Raw genomic sequence first — 22,331 nt, 5'->3', positions numbered from 1 at the left:
TCATCGGTCTCTACTTTAGTATAATACAAAAATTGTTGTAGTTGCTCTTTACACCATTTAATTTTTAAGATTTTGAATTTAGTAAACCATTTAATCATTACAATATTAGCACACATTTGAAGTTTTTGAGAGTTCAAGTTCTTAAGTTCTCTATAAATTTGAATTCCATACAAATTTTATAAGTTGTATGAGTTATCTAATTTGAATTATTGTAATATTTTTTTGTAGTTTCAAAATTAGCTTATTATAAGTATGGATAAATCATAGATGACAAAGAGTAGATTATCTAAAGAGTTTGAGTTGGGTGTGGAAGACTTCATCAAATTTGGATTTTCCAATACAAATAATACGACTATATGTTGTCCTTTGTTTGAATAGTGGACATTGTCAAAGACATAATAGCAATGATATTAGAGATAATTTATATTTTAATGGGATTGATAAAAGTTATAAGATTTGGTTTTGGCATGGTGAGGAACTTCCTAGTTCATCCTTGCATGAAAAATCCTCTGGGTGTAGGTATGAAGAGAATGATGTTGGAAATATAAAAGAAATGGTTGAAATTGCTCATGAGCAATATTCAAAAGATCTCAATGGATTCGAAAAGTTGCTTAATGATGCCGAGAAACCATTGTATGAAAAAAGTTCACCAAGTTGTCTACAATAGTGAAGTTGTATAACTTGGATGGAGTGACATTAGTTTCTTAGAACTACTAAAAGCATTAAAGGATATCTTACCTTCTACTAATGACCTCCCTACATCAATGTATGAAGCAAAAAAAACATTAGGTGCACTAGGAATGGAATATGAAAAGATTCATGCATGCCCTAATGATTGTTGCTTGTATCGAAAGGAGTATGACAATGCAATTGTGTGTCTTGAATGTGGTGAGTCAAGGTGAAAATATGGTAAAGACACAAATTAGAAGAAGAAAATCCCTGCCAAAATAATGTGGTATTTTCCTCCTATTCCACGTTTTCAACGGATGTTTAGAAGTGTTGAATGTGTTAAAAACCTGACTTGGCATGCTAATGGATGATAAATTACGTCACCTTGCAGACTCCCCAACTTGGAAGTTAGTTGACACCATGTGGCCAAACTTTAGTTCTGAACCTAGGAATCTTCGTTTAGCATTTTCAGCAGATGGAATAAATCCACATAGTGATATGAGCTCTAAGTATAATTGTTGGCCATTGTGATGGTCATTTATAATCTTTCTCCATGGTTGTGTATGAAAAGAAAGTTTATGATGCTATCAATATTGATTTCAGGTCCAAAAAAAGCAGGGGATGATATTGGGATATACTTAGAGCCATTGATTGATGATTTAAAACTTCTGTGGGAAAGTGGTGTTCAATGTTATGATGCTTATCAAGAGGAACTATTCAACTTAAGAACATTTCTATTATGGACAATCAATGATTTTCCAGTATATGAAAATCTTAGTGGATGTAATGTCAAAGGTTATAAGGCATTTCCAATTTTTGGATATAACACAACTTCATTAAGACTGAAACATGGGAAAAAAATAGCATACCTTGGCCATCGAAAATTTCTAGCACAAAATCATCCTTTTCATCGTCAAAAGAAATCATTTGATGGTCAAAGAGAAGTTGGAAGTATTCCAGAACCTTTGTATGGGGAGGTTGTATTTGAAAAAGCTAAAGATCTTGATTTTCAAAGAGGAAAAAAAAGAACAAAAGAAAGTACCAAAGGTTGTTGGAATAGGATGTCTGCTTTGTTCCAACTCCCTTATTGGAAACATCTCCATGTTAGACATTGCTTACATATGATGCATATCGAGAAAAATATTTTCATGAATATCATAAGTACACTTCTTGATATTCTAGGAAAAACAAAAGACGGATTGAGTGCTAGATGTGATATAGCTGATTTAAAAATTCGACTAGAACTTACACCTATTAATGGGGATAAAAAAATCTTCCTTCCCTTTGCTTGTTATACTTTTACTAGAGAAGAAAACGTTGCGTTTTGAAGACGATATCAGAAATGAGGGTTCCTGAAGGTTACTCCTCCAATGTTAGAAATCTTGTGTCAGTGGAAGATTTAAAACTCAATGGTCTAAAATCTCATGATTTTCATGTGTTCTTACAACAATTGCTCCCCATTGCCATCAGATCTGTGCTACCAAAACATGTTCGATATGTGATAACTCGTTTGTGTATTTTTTTTCAATTCTACATGTAATAAAGTCCTTGATGTTATACAATTAGAGAAGCTGCAAGAAGACATTGTGATTACATTATGTTTATTAGAGAAGTATTTTCCTCCCTCATTCTTCACAATAATGGTGCATCTCACAGTACACGAGAAGTCAAATTTGTGGGCCTATATATTTGTGATGGATGTATCCCTTTGAAAGGTTCATGAAAGTGATTAAAAACTCTGTGAGGAATAGGCATCGTCCAGAAGGTTGTATTGTTGAAAGTTATATATTAGAAGAAGCTGTTGAATTTTGTTTGGATTTTTTATGTGGAGTAGATCCTATTGGACTTGGGTGTCAAAAGTTAAGAGACAATTTAGGCAATTCAGAAATTTGTAGACCATTGTCAATTGGAGTTCCTTACATACCTGAACGAGATCTCTTATACCAAGCTCATCGATATATCTTGGAGAATACAATTGATGTGCAACCATATATAGAATAAGTTATTGTGACTTGGATCCATTTATTTCATTAAATACATGAATTTGAAAATAGTTATATTTGAACATTTTTCTTTTTCTTCATAAGAAAACATATGATGACATTGAAATTACAACTCGCAAGTAGATAAAAAAACCAGAAACGGATTCAAGATGAACATAATCGAAATTTCATATCTTGGTTACAAGAAAAGGTAAAACATTAAATATACTATTCAACATAACCTTTTGTCACTTATATTTTAATTATGTAACCTTTTGGTTCCCAGGTTGGAAATGAACTTGAAATGGGAGACGTGGAGGTATCAGATAACTTGAGATGGATTGCCCATGGTCCTCATCCAATTGTGACTACATACAATAGCTATGTTATTAATGGATGTCACTATCACACAAAGTCATATGACAAAAATAAAAGTGTAAAAAATAGTGGGGTTAGTTTAATTGCAAAAACAATGCAAGTATCTAGCTCAAAAGATAAAAATCCTATAATTGGAGACATGCCCTTTTATGGGGTGATACAAGAGATTTGGGAACTAAATTATAATACATTTAAGGTTGCAATTTTTTAATGTGATTGGGTTGAGAACAATGGTGACATAAAAGCTGATGAGTTTGGTTTTGGGTTAGTTAACTTAAATAGAATAGGTCACAGGAATGATTCTTTCATACTGGCATCCCAAGCAAGACAAGTATTTTATGTTGAGGATCCAAGTGATGATCGATGGTCTGTTGTTCTTACTCCACCACAAAGAGATTTTGAGGATCAATACAATGACGATGTACTTGGAGATACTGCTCTACATTGTCAAGGAATTCCTGCCATGTTAGATATTGAATCTAGAATTGGTTTGGATGAGAATGCTTCAACATATGTATGAGTTGATTGTGAAGGCACATGGATTCCTAAAGAGTAAATGTATGGGTGGGTTTTAACTTACTAATTAATTTTTATAATTTTGTTATATCTGACACATAACTAAACTCTATTCTATTTTTTAGGATAATTCTTACACCATGGAGATAGCAAGTGATAAGGACTTGCAACTTGGTTTGGATAATGTCAATGAAAATATGGAACTGAAGCAAGATGAAACACCAATCAAAAAGAAAAGGTTGGTTGAATATAATGCATGAGGTAACAAGAATTAGGAGTGTAGGGGAGAAAAAGTTGGTTGAATATAATGATGATGACAATGGATATAAGTTAAAATATTTCATTAAATCTACTGTGTATTATCATATCCCGATTACATATACATCTTGGAAGTGTGTACTGACTGACTTAAAGGAAAAACTGTTTAATATTGTTGAGGTATGTATATTTTCTTTTATTGATGTATTATATTAATATTATACTTGAAAAGTAATAATCAAGTTTTTTAAATGTTTAAGGTGCTTTCATAATTTATGGTAGAAGTAAGAAGGCTATTCTCAAAATTGCAGGCGTTGCATTTCGTCAATTCAAATCTTGGTTAACGACACAATATTATCCCTTTTAAGGATGAACCCCAACTTTTGTTACACCCACTTTTGATGTACTCCTACATAATTGAAACACATCATTGGCAAGAGTTTGTCAAATCGAGATTATCTCTGAAGTTCGAGGTATTAAACTTTTCATTAAGAACATCAATATTTGTCACTTTCTTGTCATTTTTATTTTGAACTATTAAATTTATATAGAAAGTGAGAAATCAACAATAAGCATGAAGAAATAAGAACAAGTATAATCATCGGATGTCCAGAAGAGGTTATGTGAATCTTGTTGAGGAAATGGTAAGAATATTCTTAAGTTTAACTATTTTACAAATATTCTTATATTTAACAATATGTTTATTATGCAGAAAAAATTACCTTCGTCCAGCAAATTTGATTTTGGACAAGCTAATATGTGGAAAAAAGCTCGGACAAAGAAAAAAAATGAGAGTATGATAATGGGGTTGTCCAACAAGTCGCCAATCGAATAATAAGATTACCAATGTTATGTTTACATGAAATCCTTATATATTTTATATGTATTATTGAATATATATAATTTTCATTTAGGATGAGATCATAAAGAAGGAAGATCCACTTTCCAAAAAAAATGATTCACCGAATGATGTTTTGACTCAAGCCTTGGGTACTCCGGAATATGGTGGACGCGTATGTGGGGTGGGTGGTTTCATTACACATATCGTTTACTTCCATACAACGAAAAGAGAGGATACACACAAAAAAATTGTTAATGAAAATGAAGCACTTCGTAAGCGCATTAAGGAGTTGGAAGATCAAATTCAAAACACGCCGAGCATGGTAGTTGCTCCAAGAATAAAATTCGAAAGAAGAAAAATTCAAATGTTGGGGTCACAGTTAGTCTCATGTTCTATCTTATTTAATTTATGCATTAAGGTTACAACTATTAGTTATGATAATTTTTAACCTATTTAATTTGTACTGTTATATTTATATCATAGGAGATGGAAGTTGTTAGTGCATCAACCACACATGAGGAAAGGAAGAAGGTGAAGGAGATGGAAGCTATTAGTGTACAACCGATCTTGAAGGTGAATTATATTATAAGGTAAATTTATGAGGTAAATTTACTATTAGTTACTTATAGTGGTTTTAGGAGAAAGTTTTAGAGAATGGGGGAAAGGATGAGGAAGTGATTGCTATCAGTATACCACCGATCTTGAAGGTGAATTGTATAAGTCCCATGTTCTTCTATCTTATTTAGGAATGAACAATTTACTCATGTTCTATCTTCATTGTGCTAGGAAAAATCTTCAAAGACGATGCCGAAAGAGAATGAAGTTACTAGTTCACCATCCAATTTATCAATATCCTTGAAGTTTATTCTTACGTACGCTGAAAAGGTAATGATTGATGGGACTATTATTTCCTTCCAACTACCTGTTGAGCTCTTTAGTTTTGGCCAAAAGAGTATGTTCTGCGAGAAGATGTGATCGAGTTTTGTAGCATGTAAAAAGTAAAGACTTTATCAAGGGTGGCTTATATCGCATAAGTTAATGTGTTCGATCTATTATTGTAGGTACCTACCCTCGTTCATTGTTGATTCAAATAAAGGGTCGAAGTATATTTTTATTGATCCATCTTTTATATCCACGGGCCAAAATACTCGAGAAGTTAGAGTCAGAACCTTTGTAGTAGATTAATGGCTTCTAAACATGGTCAATTAGTTATTGCTCCTTATAATCCTAGGCCAGTATAATTAATTATATGCATGTTCAAAATCTTATACTCATGTTCTATCTTTTCCTGTTTTGTTCCAATGTAGAATTGTGTTGGGATCATTGTACTTGAAAACTCCTTGTACTCATGTTCTACCTTTTCCTTTTTTTTCCAATGTAGAATTGTGTTGGGATTATTGTACTTGAAAGCTCCTTATACTCATGTTCTACCTTAATGTAATGAGCTACTTTCATGTTCCATACTAATTAGTTGTGTATTTTATTTAGTGATCATCGGTCGTTAATTGTTATCAATGTGTAGGATGACGTGGTGTACTATCTTGACACATTGAGAACAAGTTCACGAGAAGATATCAAATACATAACAAATATGTAAGCTAACTTTGCTTGAGTTTTTTTTTTTTTTTTTGGTCGTAAAGTTTATTTCATTCTGAATATTATACTATACTCTTTGACAAATGTAAGACAATGACCATTTTTCAGTCAAAAAAAAAAATTGCAAAAGACTCGAAAAATCACATTCTGAAAAACAGTAAAGATAAGTATAAGAACATTGAAAAAATTAATAGAATGATGTTTATTTAATGCATTTGTATGATATGTGTAATAATTATTGGCTTTGTATTGTAGTGTCCTTTACAAGTGGGAACTGTCGAATGTGGGTATTATGTTATGAGATATATGCGAGAAATCGTGACTAAAGAGAAGAATATTATCACAGATGCGGTATGTCTTTAAACTACTTATATATTGTAACATTATAGATAATGTAAATAGTAAATAAATATATATATTTCACTTTCTATGTTTTATAGATTGATACGAGGAGCTCGTACTCGCAACTTGAATTGGATGAAGTATGCGTGGAATTGGCTGAATATTTAGGTCGCTATATCTGAAGTACGAGGAGCTCGTACTCGCATCCGGAGTTCCACCATAACTCTCAACGCCGTTTTAGAGTGCGTCAAGAGATCCTATATACGTGGGGAGTATTAAAATTTAATATATCGTTTGTAATTTTTAAAATTTGATTTGAAACCTGTAAAACATATTATACCAAATAAGGATTTACATAAACGAAAATGAAGTCCATTTTATAACAAGTAAAAAATTACAATATCCAAACGAAGTCGATACTAGAAATTACAATATCCAAACGAAGTCGATAAACATTCATATCACAAATACATAAAAGAAGTAAAATCAAAACAGCATCTAGAACACTTCTCGAGCACAACATCTTCAACAATTGTCCCAGCTCATCTCCGTATAGCATTCTACAATAAAACAAAAAACATTGAAATGTTATATCGATAAACATCCACAACACGTTCAAACTCCAATACGGGTGGTAATAAACATCAAAACGAGTAAACAATGATCACCAACACACATAAAACTCAAATTTGTCTCCAAAATGGTTTGAGAAATGAATATATGAAACTGGGTGTAACTTAGACTGCAGCTAACTATTGCTCTTTGCATTAATAATTTATGTTTAAAAGGAAAATAGAGAGGATCATCCCAATAAAACAACACTACTTTCTCCATATTTTGCTTCTAATCACAACAACGAAGACAATAAATGACAAAGTTGTTTCTTCTTTCTTTGACAACAAACAGAGTTTTTTAGATACCAAATAAACCAAATGGAGAGAATAAGAGTAAGAAAGTGAGCAAAAACTAGAACAAAAATGAGAAAAAAAACAACTAAAATAATATGTGATGCCAACAAAAATTTAAAAATCTAATCAAATTACATTGGCAAAAAAAAAAAAAAAAAATGGTCATCCATACAAAAATTTTATAAATCAACTTTTGATCATCCTTACATAAATCTCATAAGACAATATGTAATTTTAATTTTAGTTGTATATGTGTGTGGTATGTGGCATCATTATCATCATCATTGATCAAACCATTTTGTAAATTTGTTAAAAGTTTTTCAAATATTTGAGAGAGAGAAAATGAATGTGGTTGAAATAAGGGGCAGATGAAAGTCTAAACTTTAAAGAATAGTATAGGAGAGAGCGAGAGGCAGGGAGAGAGCAAGATTCAGGGAGAGAGGGAGATTCATGGAGAGAGCGACATAAAACACATCTTCCCACCCCTTTTTTTTCTCTACTTCCCTTCCCTGCTTTAATTTGTATTTCATCTCTACCAACGACAACACTACTTTCTCCATATTTTGCTTCTTCTAATCACAACAACAGAGATAATAAATGACAAAGTTGTTTCTTCTTTCAAACAAAAAACAAATAGAAATACCATAATTCCAAAAGTTCGTCAACGATGGTAGGAGCTAATGATGTGAGATTAAAGCTTCTTATTGATTCCAACCAACAAAGAGTTCTTTTTGGAGAAGCAGACAACAACTTGATTGACTTTCTTTTCAGTATACTTTCCCTTCCCCTTGGGATTGTGATTAGGCTTTTGAAAAATCAAGGCATGGTGGGATGCTTATCTAATTTGTATGAGAGTGTTGAAGCTTTAAATGACACATATTTACAACCAAATTAGAGCAAAGACACCCTTTTTAAGCCTAAAGTATAGGAGAGAGCGAGAGGCAGGGAGAGAGCGAGATTCAGGGAGAGAGCGAGATAAAACACATCTTCCCACCCCCTCTTTTTCCCCTACTTCCCTTCCCTTCTTTAATTTGTATTTCATCTCTACCAACAACAACACTACTTTCTTCATATTTTGCTTCTTCTAATCACAACATCGGAGACAATAAATGACAAAGTTGTTTCTTCTTTCAAACAAAAAACAAATAGAAATACCATAATTCCAAAATTTTGTCAACGATGGTAGGAGCTGATGATGTGAGATTAAAGCTTCTTATTGATTCCAGCCAACAAAGAGTTGTTTTTGGAGAAGCAAACAAGAACTTGATTGACTTTCTTTTCAATATACTTTCCCTTCCCCTTGGGACTGTGATTAGGCTTTTGAAAAATCAAGGCATGGTGGGATGCTTATCTAATTTGTATGAGAGTGTTGAAGCTTTAAATGACACATATTTACAACCAAATCAGAGCAAAGACACACTTTTGAAGCCTAAAGTATAGGAGAGAGCGAGATTTAGGGAGAGAGTGAGATTCATGGAGAGAGCCAGATACAGTTGAATAAAAAGTCAAAAAAAAAAAAAGAAGTTCTGATCCCAGGGAAGGTGAATATGCAGTGTGTCAAGAGTAGGTCAATCTTCCATTAGGGAATCATGGAGGAAGAGAAGCGAAGACAGACTCAAAACAATAATGATCAGACTCAAAGCTCTCTCTTGACCAACCAGCTCTTTCATACAGGGAGAGAGCGAGAGGCAAGGGGAGAGCGAGATACAGGGAGAGAGCGAGATACAATTGAATAAAAAGTCAAAAAAAGAGGCAAGGAGAGAGCCAACAAAAAACACATTAAAATCCAGTTGTTTGGCTACCATAACTGCAAGATAGCCAATAATTCTTTAATTATCATAAAGCTACTTAAGACATAACTAAACTTTGCTACCATAACTGTAGGATAGCAACATATTAGACAACTAAATAATGTAGTAATCATACCTAATTTGATGGGTCTCCTCTATGTGATCGTACCATGTCTTCAATCATCTTTTTCATTTCTTCCATTTGTCTTGCATGATCCTCTTGCATTCTTTTCTGTATGTCTTCAAGTTCCTTAATCCTCGATTGAGACTATTAGAAATTGACTCTCAATTCATCCATTCCCGCCTCCATTCCTTGAGTAGATGACGAGCTTGATGTGATGGTACTCCTAGAATTTAGAAAAGGAAAAAGTTTGAAACATACTTGCGATAGTCTGTTATTTCTTTACAATTGTTGAGAATGTACCAATGTGCAATACGCTTTTCCTTCGCTGATAGCGTCCGTAAAGTTGACGCCCCTAATGGTCGTACCCTCTACCGAAATAATTCAAATTCACCAAATATCTCGTGATCGGGAATATTATCATCATTTTGTTCATCTCTATTGAATCTCATTTCAATCCCACTTAGATATCGCGAGCAGAAGTTCCATGATTCATTCATTGCATACCGCTATAGACCCCTCGGGACGTGCTTTGTTCCATACAAATTGTTTTAATGTTCGTAAACTTCTTTCAATAGGATACATCCAACTATAACTAACTGGACCCACCACTTTGGTTTCATATGGTAGATGAACTGCAAGGTGTACTATTACATCGAAAAAGGCAGGTGGGAATATTCTCTCCAATTTACAAAGTATGACTATGATGTCTGCTTGTAGTCTATTCAAATCACTTACACATATTGTTGCACATAGGTCGCGAAAGAATGTACACAATAACAATGGATACGTTCTTCGGTAGGTATTCTCGAATACCAATAGGGAGTAGTCTGTGAAGCAACACATGACAGTCGTGTGTTTTCAGCCCCGATATTTTTCCATCTTTGTCATTGACACATCGTCATATGTTAGATACGAATTCATCAGGGAATTTCACTGATTTCAAATACTTACAAAACGAAATCCGTTCACCATTTGTTAATGTGTATGCTGCGTGTGGTTTTACAAATCTGTTTTCGACCTATATCAAGTGTAGGTCCTTTCTTATCTTCAAATCTTGTAAGTTTAATCAAGCATTCGTTGTATCCTTTGTCTTTCCTTCAATATTTAACAATATGCCCACCAAATTGTCGCATATGTATTTTTCAATATGCATTACATCTAATTTATGTCGTAACAATAGTTTGGACCAATATGGAAGTTGGAAAAAAATACCTTTTTTAGTCTAGTTTAGAATTCGCTTTCTTTTTTTTGTCTTGTTTCGATAGATGTTTGCTAAGCACAGAAAAGTTTAGCATATTTATTTGTTGTAATATCTCTTCTCCATTCATTACGACTGGTGGAGGTCTACGTTCAACTTTTCCATCATGTTGTCTACTTCAACGCCAACTATGATTCTCTGGAAGATAACGTCGATGTCCCATAAATGATATTTTTCCTCTTATCCCGAAGGACGAGTTATCTTCTTTGCATATTGGACATGCTTTATAACCTTTTGTACTCCAACCAGATAAGTCACTGTACGTAGGGAAGTCATTAATCGTCCATAATAAGGTAGCATATAATTGGAAAAACTCACCAGCAATAGAATCATAAGTTCTCACACCAATTGTCCACAACTCTTTCAACTCTTCAATCAACGGTTATAAGTAAACATCAATTTCCTTTCCAGGAGATTTTAGACCAGGTATGAGCAAATACATGAAGAAGTTTGTTTCCTTCATGCATTTCTAAGGGGGCAAATTATAAGGAATTATCACCACAGGCCACATACTATAAGAAGTGATCATATTTCCAAACGGATTGAAGCCATCTGAAGCTAATCCTAAACGAACATTTCAAGGATCTAAAGCGAAATGAGGGAATTCACGATCAAAATGTTTCCACCCCTCTACATCAGCTGAATGTCGCAATACATCATCCATTTTAACTCGCTTATCTTTATGCCATCTCATGTCAGAAGCGCCTTCTTTTGATGCAAACAATCGTTTTAATCTCGGTATCAATGGAAAATGATGCAATACCTTATGTGGTATTTTTTTACCCTTGCCATCATTAACTTTGTACCGAGACTCACCATAAATAGGGCATTGTTGCAAATCTGCAAACTCTTTCCAATACAATACACAATCATATTTGCATGTATGAATAAACTCATAACCTAGGCCTAAGTCACATAATTTTCGCTTGGCTTCATAAAAGGAAGTAGGTATAGAGGTGCCAGCTGGAAACGTTGCTTTTAACAATGCCAGCAACATGTCAAATGATTTGTTACTCTAGCCGTTCAGAACTTTGACATGCATCAACTTCACTAAAAAGTTTAAGGACGAAAATTGCGAACACCCAGGGTATAATTCATTACGTGCTTCGGTCATTAAATCCTCGAATAAGTTCGTGGTATCTCTTTCTTGACCATTAAAGGACATTTCCTTATTCTCAATCCTTCCTTCATTTGCATTTTCGTTTTCAATTGAAACTTGTAAATTGTTTATAAGATTCAACATCTCATTTTCTTTGACAGCATTACTCTTTATACTATCTACTTCAACATCCTGTATTGAACGACTTGTATGACTTCTAGATAAGTTTACTGGCTCTCCATGATATACCCATTCACAATATGAGGGAGATATTCCATATGTTAATAGATGTTGTTCCACAATATCTATCTTTTCCCAAATTGAATTCATACAATTCTTGCATGGATATCTTATTCGTCCAAAATCATTAACATGAAACCTTGCCATATCTAAGAACTTTGATACTCCTTCTTTATACTCCACTGATAACTTATACCTTAGTTTAATCCATTCTTTATTCATCCTTAAAAATAAATATTTTCTGACCAACTTGTAATCCAAAACAATAACCTGGATTAGAGGACAAAATATAAAGTATTATTAAGCATTGAGTTCCATAATTTTTATTTCTTAAGGAAAAACAAACACATAGGTCCCTAGACCGCTTAAATTGTCTTAACAACTTTCAAATGTTTTATTTAGTACGTCTCCAAGCTTTCAATTTTGTGTCTAATATAGGTCTTTCATCTATTCAACATTTTCTAAAATTTACAAGCCTATTGGACACAAAATTTAAAGTTCAATTTTCTATTAGACACAAAATTTAGTTTTATGTCTAGTAGATTCTTTAAATTTTTTTAAAATATTAAATACGTTAAGTACCAAATTGGAGGTTTAAAAATTTATTTTATATTTTTTAGATTAATATAGGCCTTTCATTTATTCAACATCTTCGAAATGTTAAAAATTTCAGATAAGATTTTAGTGGGCATAATATTGATGGGCATGATTTGTACAACAATTTCAGAAAATTAACAAAAGAAAATACAATATTTAACACATTTTAATGGGCATTTCACATATGATTTAAATAAATATACAAGATAAAATAAAATGAAAAAATTACCGGCGAGGAGACGACAGCAGCGGTAATAAAAATTGATGGAAGAAAAGGGAGAAATGGAAGAAAAAATTGATTGAAAAAATGGAAGAAAAGTTGGATGGGAAAAATGGAGAAAATGGGAGTTAAAGTGTAAAATGAGGACAAAATGGGGAGAGGGATGAATAATGGTGAAGAAAAAGGAGGAAAATGGGAGAAAGAGGGAAATATTTGAGAGGGAGAGGAAGAAAATAGGGGCGGCGGTGGTAGGGGGTTCGGGTTTTTTTAAAGGGAGAGAAATAAAAAATAGGGGGAGTGGGGAAGAAGAAAGGGTTTGGTTTAAACCAGACCCCTCTCCCGATGGTTAACACTTGGCATTGGGAGTTCTTGAGAACTCCCGACGGTTAACACCCAGCGTCGGGAGTTCCTGGGAACTCTCGACGCCAGTTGGATGTGTCAGGAGTTCCCGAGGAACTCTCGACGAACCTTTACGATGTCGGAAGTTCTCGAGAAACTCTTGACGGTCCTTTACTTTGTCGGGAGAGACCGTCTCTCCCGGCGACCTAACTCCCGATGCATTAAAACGGTGTCGGGAGTTCCCGTTTTTCTTGTAGTGAGGCCAAGTCATGTTTGTTAAGAAATTTCACCGACTCCTCCACAAAAGCAAACTTCTTGGCTCTGGTGGCAATATCAACTGCAGTTTCACATCTATCGCTTATTTCCACAGTGAATATTCCTGGATACACCAACTCCATTTGTTTTGCAGTGTTGTAATCGCTATTTTGTGCTGCTTGGTACAGCTGAACACATAGTCGACAATCACATTCTTCTTCTTTTTAAAAATGAATGATGTTTTAGAGTCCGTTTGATAATGTTTCTACTTTTTTATATCTTGTTTGTTGTTAATTTCTAGTACTCAACCATGTCTCATCAATAATTTTCTTCATTATACTATTGTTATAGTGGACAAACCTTGACTCCAATGTAAATAAAATTCTATAATAGGTCACTTGGCTCACTAACTTCTTAAGTTTTTGTAAACAACTCAATTTCAATAATAAACATTATTGAAGTTTTGTTAGTAACTCAAAACTGTAAATTAGTTTTTGAGTTGGTATAGTCAATTCCTAGTCTCTAGGAAATAGTTGAAGTTATTTTTACTTGTAGTCAAGTCTAAGTTCCTATTCTTGTGGAGTTAGTGAGATTAGTTGCTAACATTGTGGAATCTATTTTTAGACTTAAGATATGTATTTATATGGAGTTTTCTATAATGAAATTCACACACTATCCATTTTTCTCATTTTCCTCTCATTAGTTTGAACAATAGTGGTATCAGAGTCCTCAGTTCTTAAGGGATCTGTGAGTGATAATCAGTGAAATATCTCCGAGAGAAACTGAGTGATACACCTATTAGAGTTGTTAGAGATGGAATTAGGATCAAACAGTCTTTCTTCATTGGCTCCATCTGTGTTTGATGGTGAAAACTACCAGACATGGGCTATCAGAATGCAAGCCTACATGGAGGGTTGTGATTATTGGGAAGCAATTTAGCAAGACTATGAGATTGCTCCACTTCCTGATAACCCAACAATACATCAGATCAAGACTCACAAGGAGAGGATCACCAGGAAGGCAAAAGCTCGAGCTTGCCTATATGCAGCTATGTCTCCCGCCATATTCAATGGTATTATGGCCTTGAAGTCGGCAAAGGAGATTTGGGAGTTCCTCAAAAGTGAGTATGAAGGTGATGAGAGCATTAAAGGCATAAAAGTGTTGAACTTGGTGTGAGAATTCGAGAGAATGCAAATGAAAGATTTTGAGTCTGTTAAAGAATACTCAGATAAGTTGATTGGGATTGCTAACAAGGCAAGAGCATTAGGAACCAATTTATCTAACAATAGATTGGTTCAGAAGGTTCTAATTTCAGTACCTGGGAGATTTGAAGCAACCATTGCTTCCTTAGAAAATACTAAAGACCTTTCAAAACTCAAGGTGATAGAAGTGGTTAGTGCTTTGCAGCACAAGAGAGAGTAGGTTGATGAGACAAGAAGGAAGCATTAAGGGGGCATTGAAAGCTAGAGTGCAGTAGAGAGAAGGTGGAAGAGAGAAGAAGGGAAAAGGGAAGAAGAGAAGTGGCAGCAGTAGCTCAAAGTCTGCTGCAAAGGATTCTGGTAGTACATGCAAGCACTGTAGAAAGCAGAATCATCCACATTTCAGATGCTGGGGAAGGCCAGGTGTGAAGTGTAGAAGATGTCATTTATTGGGGCACATTGAATGATTCTGTAAGGAAGCAAAAACTCAATAGCAAGGAGGAACACATGTTGTAGTACAGCAAGAAGAAGATCAACTCTTTGTGGCTACTTGTTTCTCATCAGTCACTCAATGTGATGGTTGGTTGGTTGATAGTGGGTGTACCAATCACATGACAAGTGACAAAGGGTTGTTCAAGTACCTTGACAAGTCATTCAAGTTAAGGGTGAAGATAGGAAACGACGAGTATCTAGAAGTAAAGGGGAAGGGCACAGTGTCAATAGAGAGGTCTGCTGGAACCAAGTTGATTACTGAAGTGTTGTTTGTCCCTGAAATTGATCAAAACTTGTTAAGCATTGGTCAATTAGTAGAGAAGGGATTCAAAGTGTTGTTTGAAGAAGGAAAGTGCCTCATTTCTGATTCCAATGGGAATGAGTTGTTCAAAATAAAGATGCAACATAAGAGCTTCTCGTTGGATCCACTCGAGAAGGAGCAGATAGCTTTCAAGTGTCAAGTGAATGACACCAAGTTATGGCACAAGAGGTTGGGGCATTTTCATCAGAAAGGGTTGCAGTATATGCAGAAAAATGAGATGGCAGTAGGAGTGCCAGTTCTGGAGAAGCTGAAAATAAACTGCAGCGCTTGTTTAACAGGGAAGCAAACAAGGCTGCCTTTCAAGAAGTCACAATGGAAAGTAACTGAGAAGTTGTAGCTCATCCACACTGACTTGTGTGGACCTCAACCAACTCTCTCACTAAATAGTAGCAAGTATATCATTATCTTTATTGATGGTTATACCATAATGTGTTGGATATATTTCATAAAGCATAAGTCTAAAGTAGCTGAAGTGTTTCTGATGTTTAAGAGATGGGTTGAGAATCAAAGTGGCTGTAAGATTCAGGTGGTGAGAACTGATAATGGAACTGAATATACATCGCAAAGGTTCAATTCCTTCTGGGAAAAAGTTAGGATAGAGCATCAGCTCACTGCTCCATATTCTGCAAAATGGAGTCAGTAAGAGGAAGAACAGGAGTATTATGGAAATGACAAGATGCTTATTGCATGAGAAAAACTTACCAAAGGAATTTTGGGTTGAAGCAGCAAACACAACAATCTTTCTATTGAATAGACTACCTACAAAGGTATTGGAGAAGAAAACATTTTATGAAGCTTGGTTTAATACTGAACCAAAATTGACAAATTTGAAGGTGTTTGGCTGCTTGTGTTTTTTTTTGTTTTTTTTTTTTTGTTTTTTTTTTTTTTTATGTTCCACAGGTGAAGAGAGACAAATTGATTGAGAAGGCAGAACCATGAATCTTTGTAGGCTATAGCATGGTGTCTAAAGCCTACAAGATCTATCAACCTCATATAGAGAAGATGGTGATTAGCAGAGATCTTTAGTTTTTGGAGGATGAGAAGTGAGACTGGACAAAAGAAGCATAGGTGAAGCAACAAGAAGTCTCTCTGGATCCTAATGAATTAGTTGATGATGCACCAGTTAGAGGGACCAGACTATTAAAGGAGGTGTATGAAAGAAGTAGTGTAGCTGCATTAGAGCCTGCAGGATATGAAGAAGCTACAAAGTGGATGGAGGCAATGAAGAAAGAGTTGAGTATGATAGAGGAAAACAATACATGGGAGCTAGTGGAGAAGCATGCACACAGGAAAGTGATTGGAGTCAAATGGGTTTTCAAAACCAAATTGAACCCAGATGGCTCTGTGAACAAGCTCAAGGCCAGGTTAGTGGTAAAAGGGTATGCATAAGTCTAGGGAATTGATTTTTCTAAGACTTTTGCACCTGTTGCAAGAATAGACACAATCAGGTTGCTACTGGCTGTGTCAGCCCAACATGGATAGAAAGTATATCAACTAGATGTGAAGTCAGCATTCCTAAATGGAGTGTTAGAAGAAGAGATCTATATTGAGCAACTAGACGGATTCATCATACCAGGAAAAGAGTAGAAGGTTTATTTGTTGAAGAAGGCTCTCTATGGGTTGAAGCAAGCTCCTAGGGCATGGTACAATACGATGGATGATCACTTGCTGAACCTGGATTTTGTGAAGAGTCTAAGTGAATCCACACTCTATGTGAAGAAATCAACTACTGCTATTGTGTTTGTATCTCTCTATGTAGATGACTTACTAGTGATAGGAAGTGATGATGTTCAGATAGAGATATTCAAGCAAGAAATGATGAAGGTGTTTGAGATGACTGATCTAGGTGTGATGCATTACTTCCTAGGTATGAAGATTCAGCAAAGGCAAAATGAAATGCTCCTTTGTCAGAAGAAGTATGTAAGAGAGATATTGAAGAGGTTTAATATGGAGGAGTGTAAAAGTGTGAACACTTCAATGATTCAGAAGGAGAAGTTGCAAAAAGATGATGGAGAGGAACCTGTCGATGAGTATGCGTACAGAAGTCTAGTTGGATGCCTCTTGTATCTCACATCCACTATGCCTAACATTATGTACACTTTAAGTGTCTTATCTAGATTTCTTCACTGTCCAAGCAAGAATCATATGGCTGCTGGAAAAAGGGTTATGAGATATCTGAAAGGCACACTGTCTTTTGGGATCAAATTTAGTAAAGTTGAAAATTTTGAGTTGCAAAGCTACTCAGATAGTGATTGAGCTGGGTCATTAGATGATATGAAGAGCACCTCTAGCTATTGTTTCACTTTTGGCTCAGGGTGTTTCTCATGGTGTTCAAAAAAGCAAGATATAGTGGCTTAGTCAACTGTAGAAGCTGAGTTCATTGCAGCGACAACAACAATCAACCAAGCTGTTTTGTTGAAGAAATTGATGCATGACTTGCATCTGAAGCAGGAAAAGTGTGTGAATGTGTTTGTGGATAATCAAGCCACTCTAACCATTTCATTGAATCCAGTTTTTCATGGAAGGACCAAACATTTTAAGATCAAGTATTATGTTTTGAGAGAGATGCAGAAGGAAGGAGAATTGCAGCTGGTACATTGCAGCTCAGAAGAACAAATAGTTGATATCTTCACTAAGTCTTTTTGTGTGAGTCATTTTCAAGCTCTTGGGAGCAAGTTAGGTGTTTGCATTATTTGAGTTAGGAGGAGAATATTGTAACTCAAAACTGCAAATTAGTTTTTGAGTTGGTCTAGTCAATTCCTAGTTTCTAAGAAATAGTTTAAGTTATTTTTAGTTGTAGTCAAGTCTAAGTTCCTATTCTTGTGGAGTTAGTGGGATTAGTTGCTACCATTGTGGAATCTATTTTTAGATTTAAGATATGTATTTATATGGAGTTTTCTAGAATGAAATTCACACACTTCCCATTTTTCTCATTTCCTTCTCATTAGTTAGAACAACAAGTTTGCACATTTATTGATTTACTTTATCTTTTCATCATTTTCTATTTTACACATTTATCGACGAACTTCATCTTCTCCCATTTATCAAGTAACTTTACATTTCCTTCTTAATATGTTTTTCACATTTATTGAGAAACTTCATTTTACAACTCTATCTCCTAAAAAGAAATTTACTTAACTTCAACATATTTAACTTCATACTTATTAGATCCAGTCACTGGACTGAATGACCCTTAAGTGATTGGAATCTATCGCTGATAGTCAACGAGCCATATAAGTCTATTTTGTGACATGCTTCTCTTACTAATAGACTTTTAACTGTTATAGTCTATTTTATCACAAATAGATTTCAATCAATTTTGATGGACTTGTGAGAAGATGTAATATTAAATTTGTCTTCTTTCACTCATCAACTTAAACTTTTGGGTTGATGACTTAACAAGGCTAATATAATTTATTGGAGTTTCAATCTGAATTTAGAGTTTACTATATTTTCAAATAATTTTAAGTTTCAATGATTATTTTTTTTTGGACAAGTTTTACTTAAAATGAAAAACACATTTATTGGGGGCAGAACAAAGCTAGGAAATGGTGCTAACTCTGGAATTTCTAGTCCTTACGATAGTCTAGAAAATTGTACTACCTCTATTTATTGCTTCTACACAAACAGCTTTTATGAATCATGTATGGTCGACCCCAACCTTATAACGACACTTTTTTTTTTTTTTTTTGAATAACAATGGCAGGCCTTTTCCCCCCTTAAATTGGAGATAAGGACAAAGGTAGAAAAGACGGGGGACCCATTTCTGCCACTTGGTGTCTAAGTCATATAAATATCACTACATAATCACTCCAAAGGTATCTAGCATGGTAACAATACAAATTTACTCACTCAAATCCAATTTAATTGGTTAAGTTATTATGTCATCTACTAACAAGTAAGAGGTTCGAAAATCTATTTCTATATGTTGTTGATCTAAAAAAGAAAGTAGAAAGATTTGTGAAATCTTATTAAATCAAAACTAGACGGAAAACAATAATGATTCACTTTACTAAATTAAAGCATGATTGAAATTAAAAGTATAAATTAGTAACAATGTAAATATGGAAAATTTATTCAATAAAGATAAAAATTGGCAAAAAAAAAAAAAAAAATGGCCCCTTTTAGTTGTTACATCTGAAAATGGCTGGTTCATTTGTTTTAGGGATCTTTTGTAAATTTGAAAAGTAATTAGAGAAATACGGTGGTTTGAAAACTATTTAGAGATTTGTGATTGTTTTGTAATTTCAAGGCACTTATCGAAGGTTGAAGGCTCAACAATGGAGTTTGTTGAGTGTTGAACATTCGACCTATGCTTTTATGCTTGTCGAGTGTTCAACATTCGACCTCCTTAGGTCGAAAGTTCAACCCTCAACAAAGATCCCATCCCATCAGTCTCCCCTGCCCCATGCCTCTATCGAGATTCTTCTTCCCCATGCCTCTGCCGCATGCCTTTGTCGAGATTCTTCTGTGGGCTGGCTTGCATGCTGACCAGAAGCCACAACTTTCTCATGGGTCGAGTGTTCAACAGTCGACCTATGGCTTTTTAAAACTCCCTCACATTTATTTTCAGATCACATTACCACACTTCTTCCTTCGATCAGAAACCCTCTCCTCCCATTTTACCTCATGCTCTCCCTTCTTCATTCAAATTTTTTACCTCACTGCTTTCCATTTCCATTTCTCTTATCCTATTTCGTTTGATAAAAATTGTCCCCACACTTCTCCCTTGATCATAAATTATACTGGTTGGTTCATTCATTTTACTAGATTTCTACTTTATTAAGAATAACTATAAATTTATTTTTGTTCTTATATTATTATTATTTTTTTATAGTTTTTATTGCTGTTCGGGAAATAAAGATTCAAAAAGAAGTATATGTTTGATCAACTAAATTACTATTTTTTATAAGTTATAGATTCTAATATTTTTTTTTTTTTTGTAGTTGTTGTTGTCAGATAACAAATAACAAAAAAAAAAAAAAAAAAAAAGGTAAGGTTGTCACTTTGAAGGAAAAAAAAAGAACTACAGTCGAATTTGTGAGTTGAATCTTGACTTTTATTTATTAGTGGTTTTTTGTTTTTAATATTTGTTTATTCTAAATATATCATTTTTATTCCTTATATTGATGTTAATAATTTTTTAATATTAGTTATATATCTATATTACGCTGAATTTAATAATATTTTAGATATATCATGTTTATGTTAGTCACCATGTTAATGTGAATTTTTTTAATATTATTTTTTAATTGAAGATCAAGAAGTAATTTTGTTTATTTGTCGTTTGTTATATGATATTCTATATTTTAATATTATTTTTTAATCAACAAATTTAGTATTTTGTTTGTTTTTAATAAAAAAAATGTTACCTACTTTATTGTTTGTTTTTATTTAACTGTGATGTTTATAGTTTAAAAAGTTTAGTTTATTGTTATGTTTAAAAAATAGATATTTATATTTTAAAAACTTTAGTATTTTTAGTTTAATACAGAATTATTGTGATTTTTTTAATATATTTCTTATGATATTTGATTTTTTTAGTATTAACTTTGAAAAACTAGTTTTAAAAAGTTTAGTTTATTGTTATTTTTAAAAAGTTGATGTTTATAGTTTAAAAACTTTGTTATTATTAGTTTAATACAGAATTATTGTGATCTTTTTAATATATTTCTTATGATATTTGATTTTTTTAGTATTAACTTTGAAAAAATAGTTTTAAAAAGTTTAGTTTATTGTTATGTTTAAAAAATTGATTTTTATAGTCTAAAAACTTTAGTATTTTTAGTTTAATACAAAAATATTGCGATTTTTTTAATATATTTCTTATGATATTTGAGTTTTTTAATATTTAAGTTTGAAAAAATAGTTTTAAAATGTTAATTTATTGTTATGTTTAAAAAGTTGATGTTTATAGTTTAAAGAAACTTTAGTACTTTTAGTTTAATACAAAATTATTGTGATTTTTTAATATATTTCTTATGTTTTTTTTTTTTTTTGTTTAAGTTTGATAATTAGTAAAACAATTAGTAATGTATTTTTTTTTTTTTTTTTTTTTAGAAAATGGCAGACAAATGTTTAGAATTTAGGTTTACAAATGGTAATATGATTAATGGTGTTGATGGAGTTGATTGACCAACCACCATGTGGGGGTTTTAGCATAAATGTGAACAGTGGAATTGTATTTGAACAATTCATTGAAATGGTAGGGATGTCATTTAGTGTAGATATGAGAACAAATTAGTTAAAAATAATATATAGACATCCTAATCTAGCACCATCAGGATCAGTAAGGTTTATGTCATTCCCTATTCCGAATGAACAAGTTATGAACTTGTTCTCAATCATGATGTCGCTCCTGAATTTAGTGCATTTATATGTAAACGTAAGTAGGATAGGGTTGGATGTAAACTTGAATACACCCTTTAGTCAATTTGAAGATCCAACTCAATGTATTGATCCTGATCTGGAATCAGTTGCATCGCCATGTGATGTTGAAGATATGGTGGCTAATAATCAGTACAGAGATTTTAGAACATAAACAGACGATGAATTTGAAGAGTTATATTTTGATGATTGTGAACATGAGTTACCTTTAGATATATTCAATGATTTGGATATAAGTGTACTAGATAGCCTACGACCTAATTGTAGCCCCTGTGGATGTTGAAAATACTCAATTGTATAAAGGGATGATTTGTCAAGACAAAGAAATGCTACAACACATGGTCAAATGTTTTGCTATTATATGTCATGCACCATATAAGGTTGTGGAATTGACAACGATGATTTGGGCAATTTCGTGTAAGAAGTGGGAAGAAGTTTGCAAATGGAGACTACGTGCAATAAAGAAAAAGTTGCATGGCTTTTTCGAGATCACTAAGTATGTTGAGCAACATACATGTT

The 22,331-nt window shown here is 33.4% G+C and overlaps 2 pseudogenes; both read left to right on the top strand.

Annotated features, from left to right (window-relative positions):
* Positions 1–553: 553 nt before the first annotated feature.
* Positions 554–3,549, top strand: LOC150034699 (uncharacterized; annotated as a pseudogene).
* Positions 3,550–3,685: 136 nt separating this feature from the next.
* Positions 3,686–14,588, top strand: LOC150034698 (uncharacterized; annotated as a pseudogene).
* Positions 14,589–22,331: the final 7,743 nt, after the last annotated feature.

This window comes from Benincasa hispida, chromosome 8 (genome assembly GCF_027475165.1).
Source record: "Benincasa hispida cultivar pf3 chromosome 8, pf3_genome.v1.1, whole genome shotgun sequence".
NCBI classification, from domain to species: domain Eukaryota; kingdom Viridiplantae; phylum Streptophyta; class Magnoliopsida; order Cucurbitales; family Cucurbitaceae; genus Benincasa; species Benincasa hispida.
The sequence above is the reverse complement of the archived record's forward strand: the minus strand, read 5'-3'. Positions and strand labels throughout refer to the sequence as shown.